This window comes from Salmo salar, chromosome 15 (assembly GCF_965601325.2).
Source record: "Salmo salar chromosome 15, fSalSal1, whole genome shotgun sequence".
In the NCBI taxonomy this organism is placed as follows: Eukaryota; Metazoa; Chordata; class Actinopteri; order Salmoniformes; family Salmonidae; genus Salmo; species Salmo salar.
The window spans coordinates 44715001-44723756 of record NC_138305.1 but is presented as its reverse complement, the minus strand read 5'-3'; the positions used below and the strand labels follow the sequence as shown (position 1 = coordinate 44723756).

Genomic DNA, 8756 nt, shown 5'->3' with positions numbered 1-8756 from the left:
ATGAATAGAGGCTAGAATAAATAAGTGAAAATACATCAAATTGGGCCTCGCATGAAATGTACCCTGTCTGTTTGCGTGTCACGTCGCCGGGCGCGCCGCTGAGGGAGTTCCCTTTGTGCAGAGCTCGGTTGAGAGGGGGACGGGGCCGGATTCTCCCTGTCCCTCTCCCTCCTCACACTGCTTCGCTCCATGGCTTCTGCCTCTCTCTCTCTGGGCCGAGCTGGGGGATCCGATGACGTCACGTACCAAACACTGTCTCATACTCCTCTCTCTCTCTCTACCTCTGTCTTTCGCTCTCCCCCTCTCTCAGATGTTCTATTCTGGGAAGTTGTGCCAGGAATAATAGCTTCGGCGTCTTCCTCACAAACTGAAAAAATCGTGTCGAAGAGGATGTTTTACTCCCAACTTGTCTTCATTTAGTAGCAGCATAAAGGCTTTAGAATAGTCATACGGAAGTCGATCTTTTTTTTGTGCTAATTCTTGTTTAATGTTTCACTCTTGAGTCTTGGACGCTTTTATCCGACAATTAGCGAAGTGTCAAGAGCGTTGTCATAGGTTGTAATTTATTTGGGATTTTACTGGACGTGGGTTTTTGCACGGCACCTGAAGTGTGACACGGTAAGTGACTAAATAGAAGCTGTCAGTTGGCTTCCAGTGTACAATTTAGGTGTTTTTTAACGAAAAATCTATCGTGTTTGTTCTGTTTATTACGATAGCTATGTGGGGAATACCCAGTGCTTGCATGCAGATTAGGAATGTTGCATAATATCCTAAGGAATTTGCACAGCCAATGCAGCGGGCAAACGGCTTGTAAACCTAGCTACAGTATGAAGCTGGATTCATGGCAGGAAGATTGTGTTTCTCTCTCTCTGCAGAACAGTCAAGGCCATGTACACCCCTCTGTCATTGTCACCTATCTGTATATAGTGTTGTATCTGTGTTGACTGTTGTGGTCTGTAATTCTATGTACGTCGTATGTTTCTGTGCTTGAATGTGTGTGTGTCTATGAGAGGGACGGTGGGTGGTACGCTGGCCCGTTCCGGGAATGTTCCATGACGTGTTCGCCGTCAAGATCGGGGCCCATCAAGGGGGTTCTCTGCCGCTGATCGTCTCCGTCTTTCTGGTGAAAATACAATATTAACATGGGAAAAAAAGTGACTTTATTTATGTTTCGTAAATCAGACGTGGAGCCTATTAATTAGACAGATATTACGCATGGACTGGGCATGGGTTATTTATGCATCATATTACCCAGCTTTAGCCAATGCACAGAGCTAGTGATGTTAAAAGTTTAATTTTCTCCTTTGCTTATTTATTTTGTTCAATAGTCTAAATGTTATTTCCTCTCAACCATTTGCTCAACATGCATTTCTATTATCATATTTTCCTCATAGAAAACAAATATTTCAAAGGCTTTTTATTGGAAGGTACTCAAGAGAGATCAGTTCTCTTGTGCATACAGTATCAGTCTATAAGATTATACATTTTACGTTTAACATCCCGCCTCGCTGTTCTTATGCTTGAACCAACTGAACCCATTTACCTGGTGTGCCCTCAAACTGTACATATTGTCACTCCATATTTCATTCCGTCTATCAGCACAGCAGAACTACCCATCAAAATGCAACAGGTTCTCCCATGAGACATTCATGTCAATGGATGTGCTCAAAGCCTTTGCCTCCATGGTAACATCCTATTAACATGGTACCCCAATTGAGGCCTATATCACCCGGTGGTAGATCTGAATCTGTTTATCCTACAATACCTTCATTTAGATATCCTACATTGCTTTATTGCAGATACAGCTATAACCTACAGTCCCATCATTGTAATTCACCTTTGTTGAGCATGATATGAATGGATATAATTCAGGTTAGCCACCACCAGCCAAAGGCAGGGAGCAGTAGAGCTGCACTGTGGATATCCATCAAGCACTGGGAATTAATTCTGAAAGACCAACCTACGTACTGTATCATCTGTCCCACAGCAGCGATGTAGGAGAGAAATGGGATATCTTTTATCATACTGCACATACATTGTATTGTGTCTTTCGCTGTACCAGCAACCTGACTGTGAGAGGAGGACAGAGAGGTTGTGAGCCTGGAATACAGAACGGAAGCTATATGATATTACACAATTTTACAGTAGGCACTTAGCAGTGGATGAAGAACTCTACCCATCTGTTTGTGTATGGACGGTTTCTGTTTTGTGCCTCTGGTTAGGGAGCTGGCCTATTGTGAATCTTTCTTTCAGCTCTACTGTAGATTCATCAGTCCCAATATACCCATAAGTGGCTTTCCTGTACTGTGCAGAGACACTGTGGATCATTTGGCACTTGCAGGTTAATGATACAGTCACACCTTCTGTGGTGGGGTAAATACATCGTCGGCTACTGTCCCTCTCTGCCTTTGAGCTACGGCCCTGAATACACACAGAACACGGGACACACACAGCCTGGAAAGAGGTGGTCCACTTTGCACCTTTGTCATTGTGGAAGATTCACTCTCACGTCATAATTTCAAAGGACAACCCATGTAACACATTTAATGACTTGATATCCCAGAGAGGGATTGGAAGGCCATGATATCTCAACCTGACTGGTGGTTCTGCGTGTATTACGTGTAGTGTATAGCTCTGGGGTGCTAGGTTATTACTGAGCATGGATCCTAAGTATCTTCACCTCCATAACACTCTTCAGTGATGGGAAGATGACCGTGACTCACACCTGAGCGGTGTCTGGCCTCCTCTAAATCCTCAGAGGAATCTTTCTGTCTAACGCTCTAACCTCTGTCTGTTGTCCCCCATCCCAATCTACATGGGGACTCCCACGTGATCAAATCAATTCCAAGCAAATTGTATTCGTCACATGCGCCGAATACAACAGGTGTAGTAGACCTTACAGTGAAATGCTTACTTACAAGCCCTTAACCAACAGTGCGGTTTTAAGAAAAATAAGTCTTAAGAAAGCATTTACTAAAATAATTTAGCAAAAAATGTAAGAAGAAAAAATGGAAAAATAATTAAAGAGCAACAATATCCCAAGTAAGATTATGTGAGTTATATTACAGAATGTGTGTGTGTGTGTTTATATGTGTGTGAGGAAAAGATGGTGTTCTGATTTACTAGAAGAATGATTTCCAGTTGCACCAATGAGTCATGATGACTCAAAGGTCCAAGCATCTGAATGATCTTCAGACTAGTCGGTCCCTTTGATCTCACAGTTTTTCATTGTGGGTCCAAACAACGTCTTCAAATGTATGAGATGGTCAAATGGTTAGAGAGATGGGTCAGAGATGGGGACATTGTGACTGTGTGGTTGTACGATGTGTACATTTTGAGACTGTTTATCCAGGGTATATTCCAATGGGTGTTTAGGTCTGTGGTGTGGCTTGCTAGAAACGTGTTCACTTAACAATCAGCAATCAGAAGACTCAGACACCTGCATCCTACATCTGATGCCATGGAAATGTCTGGAACTGAAAATAGCACCGTTGCACACACAGGAGCCTGACCATGGCTTGAAATCTTCACAATCATGTGATCACAATAACAAAAACAGCACTGACATAGGTGACTGTGTTCAGGTTTCCCCTCTACATTACAGAATCTCTATGTAATGCGTGTGTGTAATCCCCAGCAGTGTGTATGTGACTGGGGCGCTTTGAATTATTCAGCCTGAGCTGTGGCCGTGTCACCAGCACCGTGCTCCATGCACCGCACACACTTAAATGGGCCGACTGGGTTCAGTGGCTCACCCTGCTAAGCACTCAACCTGCTCTGTGGTTTCCCCTATTAGCTGTACATGTGCACCTGCGGAGCCAGGAGGCAGTGGAGGGGAGGGGAGGGGAGGGATGAGGAAGGATGAGGGGGTGGCATGTGGTGCTGACTACAGCTCCCCTGGAGCAGCAGTGGAAAGAGGAGGAAACAACACTGGTAACCAAGGCGACTCTGTCACTTTACAAGGTCACTCTACAAGGCGACTCTGTCACTCTGTTAGCCCAGTGCTAGCTCTGTTATGCTAGCGATGGGCTAACAGAATGTGACTTCTGTTGCCTTCCTCTAGTGTTAAATGGCCCATGTTTGCCTAGGGGCTGCCGGGCTGGGCATCTGGAGAAAATGAGCATCAGATGGCACTATAACAGCTGCAAATGTGCTCTGTGGATGTAGCCCAGTGTGAAGTGATAGCAAGCTGTTCAAGGCTAATGGAAGCGAAAAGACCCTTTAAAAGAGAGAGAATTAGTAGAAAAATATGGTGACTAGTTTGTGTCTTGTGACAAACATTCCTTAAACAAAGAAAGGAAAACCCTGCACACATCTAATTATAGATTCTTGTCGTATTTGCTTTCTTTAAACAACAGTGCTTTCTTTGATTAAAGTGGTGATTTCTAGGGTTGGGAATTGCCAGGGACCTCACGATACAATATTATCACGATACAATATTATCACGATACTTCAGTGCCGATACGATATGTATTGCGATTCGATGCTGTGATTTTATTGAGATTCAATGTTCCAAACACATTGCTGCAGAAGGACAAGAGAGAGCCATGAGAAAACAAGTTTTGGTCAGTCATGGAAATAAAAGTCCAGAAAACAAATGGGCTCCCTATTTAAAAAGAAGATGGAGAACAAGCTATGAAGGGAAAACACTGTCGTTTTGGTGCAGGTACAACCAACTAGCGCAAAAAATATATATTGTGATATTGTCATAACGATACTATATATCGGCAAAAATATTATCCCGATATGCAACTGTGACAACTGTGTACAGGTGCATCAAAGCAGGTACAGAGAGACTGAAAAACAGCTTCTATCTCAAGGCCATCAGACTGTTAAATAGTCACCACTAGCCGGCCTCCGCCCAGTACCCTGCCCTGAACTGTAATCACTGTCAGTAGACAGCTACCACCGGGTTACTCTACCTGTACCTTAGCGGTTGCTGCCCTATCTACATAGTCATGGAATCACTGGTCATTTTAAATAATGTTTACATACAGTTTTATCCACTTCATATGTATATACTGTATTCTAGGCAATGCCATCCTATTCAACTATTGCTGTATATTTACTATTCTATCCTATGTATTCTACAGATATACTAAATATTCTATCCACGTACTGTTTATAATGTCTATAATGCCTATACATCCCATCACATATATATATTTCTTAATTCCATTCTTCTACTTTTAGATCTGTGAATTGTTTGAAATTACTGCACTGTTGGAGCTAGAAACACAAGCATTTCGCTTCACCAGAAATAACATCCGCTAAATATGTGTATGCAACCAATAAAATAGGATTTGATTTGTGACTGAGAGTAAACACACGGAGTAGTCTTTGTGTTGTTCTCGTCCTGATCCTTCTCCTGCTCCTCCTTTTCTGGGTGTCTGAAAGGAGTGTATTTCCTTGGCAGGCTGTGCCGATGCCCTGGAGGAGTGTCAGCGCTGTGTGACGTCCTCGCAAGTCGCTCTCCTTGGCTGCACAACAGGAAACACTTGTGGCCTCCCTCCTTCCTGCGCTCAGAAAGAGGTAGTCTCTTTCTTTCTTCCTCTCCCCGTCTTTCTTTCTTTTCTATGGCTTTCTGTAGCGGTAGAACCAGCTGAGACCTACTTTTATGTCTGCACTCTGCCAGCAGCCACTGCCGGAGTGTTGCTGGCTCCATTGACGCCTCCTCCGCTCCCATCCAGCCAATCAGACCACAGCTGTTTATGCTGAAGAAATGTGATCGTTCTTTGCTCCAGCCTCTGAGCAGCGCTAGAAGCAGAGCAAGAGAGAGAGAGAGAGAGAGAGCGAGAGCGAGCGCGCAGGCGGGCTAGAGAGAGAGGGAGGGCTGCAGACAGTAGAAGGGAATAAGCTCCTCTTAGAGCCGTTTGAGCGGCGCTCGTAGAGGCTTGTGAGACTCGGACGGTGAGGCTGTGATTTCTACCCCTCTCCCCCTAGGCTCCCCAGCGCTGGAGGGATGCAGAGGACACCGTGTCAGGTGGGCTGCTGGGGGGGGGCTTGGCAATTGAATACTGCTGAATAATGTCAGGAGAGACATAGAGATGAAGGGAGCGAGAGGATGAGAGATATAGGGAGTGGGCGATACAGAGAGAGAGCTCTTGTCACCTGCCTCATCAGTGTAGGGGGTGAGGTGACATCAGAGGACAGAGAGGGTCTCTCACGCATGGTGGTTGAGACTCCACCACGCCACCCAAAGGAGAAAGAGGAGCGTGGCAGACTGACAGGCACAGATACACAGAGGAACAATGTGGAGAGCAAGTCCACTGTTCACTTTGGGCAGAATATACATGACTACCAAATACCTTTTAGTTGTCATTTTAATTAACACTTTCACAGTGTTTGTTTAGACGTCGTCTTTGTGCATGGTCATGCACATTTAGCCACTAGTCTGTATATTCCTGACAGCTTCGTATCTCTCTCCCGATCACAGGGCGTGTGAAGAGGGTGTGTGCCTGGATAGGCTTGCCAGGACTGTCAGGGAGAAGTCGTCTGTCAAATCCCAGAGGTACGTTCCCGTACTGTAATCTACTGTATCTCTACTGTACTCTACTGTATCTGTACTGTGCTCTACTGTACTCTACTGTATCTGTACTGTGCTCTAATGTACTCTGCTGTATCTATACTGTACTCTACTGTATCTCTACAGTACTCGGCGGTACTCTACTGTATCTATACTGTACTCTACTGTATATATGCTGTATCTCTACAGTACTCTACTGTATCTATACTGGTCTCTACAATACTCTACTGTATCTATACTGTACTCTACTGTATCTATACTGTACTCTACTGTACTCTACTGCACTCTACTGTATCTATACTGTACTCTACTGTACTCTACTCTATATATACTGTACTCTACTCTACTGTATCTATACTGTACTCTACTGTACTCTACTGCACTCTACTGTATCTATACTGTACTCTACTGTACTCTACTCTATATATACTGTACTCTACTCTACTGTACTCTACTGTATCTATACTGTACTCTACTGTACTCTACTGCACTCTACTGTATCTATACTGTACTCTACTGTACTCTACTCTATATATACTGTACTCTACTCTACTGTACTCTACTGTATCTATACTGTACTCTACTCTATTGTACTCTACAGTATCTATACTGTACTCTACTGTATCTATACTGTACTCTACTCTACAGTACGCTGCTGTATTTATTCTGTACTCTACTGTATTTGAACTGTACTCTACTGTATCTATACTGTACTCTACTGTATATATACTGTACTCTACTGTATATATACTGTACTTTACTCTAATGTACTCTACTGTATTTATACTTACTCTACTCTACTCTACTGTACTCTACTGTACTCTACTATTTGACTGTACTGTACTCTACTGTATCTATACTGTACTCGACTGTATTGGACTGTACTGTATCTCTGCTGTATCTCTGCTGTACATGACTATTTGACTGTACTGTGTTTCCTCTATACAGTACTGCTCTGTTCAGCCATTTCTATCTCTCATTCTTTACACAGTACTGTAGCTACATCATAGGAGCACTTCTGCTTGGAGAGCCGGAACAGGCACCTAGCTAACGTGTGAATTTCTGTCTAAAGAGAGATTATTAACAGAACCATTGAAGCCATTTTTTTTTTTTGCATAATACCCATCATTAGGGGCTAAAATGTCAGTTCTTTTGTCTGTGTCCGATAGATAGGGTTGAATGAGGCGTAATGTAGTCATTTTGTAGAATTATTCTCAATGTCGGCGCTGAATACCACGCTAACCAAATGACTCAGTTATAATCTTTTGCCAAGGGTATAATATCCAAAATGTTCAATTTTTTTTTTTTTGTGTGTGTGCTTTTTTTCCCTGTTAACCCTGATGTTCCTACCGCTAGACTAATTAAGATTCAGTTCTTTCCACGCGATGGGCTTGATAACAGAAACAGCTTGTGTCAGATGATGCGTGCTGTCGCCTTTAAAGGGTTAAAGAGCCTTCTGTCACTAGAGTCGCCCGTGTCATATCCTGTTCCTGTGTGGCAGACTGGCTCTGTGAAGGAGAACTTTAACTATGTATTTTCCTCTGACACACACACACTCTCTCTCTCTCTCTCTCTCTCTCTCTCTCTCTCTCTCTCTCTCTCTCTCTCTCTCTCTCTCTCTCTCTCTCTCTCTCTCTCTCTCTCTCTCTCTCTCCCCCCCCCCCCCCCCCCCCCCCCCCGCTGCCCTTTGTACCTAGTTGTGTTGTTGTGCAGGTGGTGTGTGTTCCGCCTGCTCCTCAGCTCTTTGTCTGATAGAGGCTTGTGGTGTGGCTGCAGACACAAATAAACATGTAAAACACTGATAACTCTCACAACCTGATGAGAGAGTGTGTGTGTGTGCCCCCCACACCGCCGTCAGCGTTAGTGTGTGAATGTCAGCATCTCGTCACACACAGGAAGTGGGAGTGAGAGTGTATGGGGTGCGTCAGTGGCTGTGAACCGGGGTGACAAGCCGGGCGATGCCAGAGTAGGTGGGTAATGGGTGCACAGACGGGGGTGATTGTCACTAATTGCACAGCGTTGTGTGGCAAGCTGCTTAACAACAAAAGGAAGAGATCTCTTGCCTCTTTCTCTTTTTGAAAAGGAGAGCTTTCCACTTCTTGAAATGACAATTTTTATTGAGAACTTATCAACTACTATATTTCAATACAATTTTGACAGTTTATTTGTTTATTTTTGAGGGCTGATGGTTTTGTTTTGTTCTGTAGTGTATCGTAAAATCTGGTTTGGT

General features: G+C 43.8%; 1 protein-coding gene across 5 annotated transcripts in view; it reads left to right on the top strand.

The window, feature by feature from the left end:
- Positions 1–218: 218 nt before the first annotated feature.
- The window catches only part of hivep2a (HIVEP zinc finger 2a), an 83325-nt gene continuing 74787 nt past the window's right edge, over positions 219–8756 (top strand). For 2 of the 5 annotated variants that reach the window (XM_014144494.3, XM_014144499.3), the window contains exons 1-2: positions 219–618; positions 6437–6511. The gene's annotated coding sequence lies outside the window, so the exon portion shown is untranslated. Of the gene's footprint in view, positions 619–5409; positions 5533–5593; positions 5984–6436; positions 6512–8756 lie in introns of those variants that run through there. The other 3 variants (XM_014144493.3, XM_014144498.3, XM_082961803.1) reach the window with 2 other exon arrangements.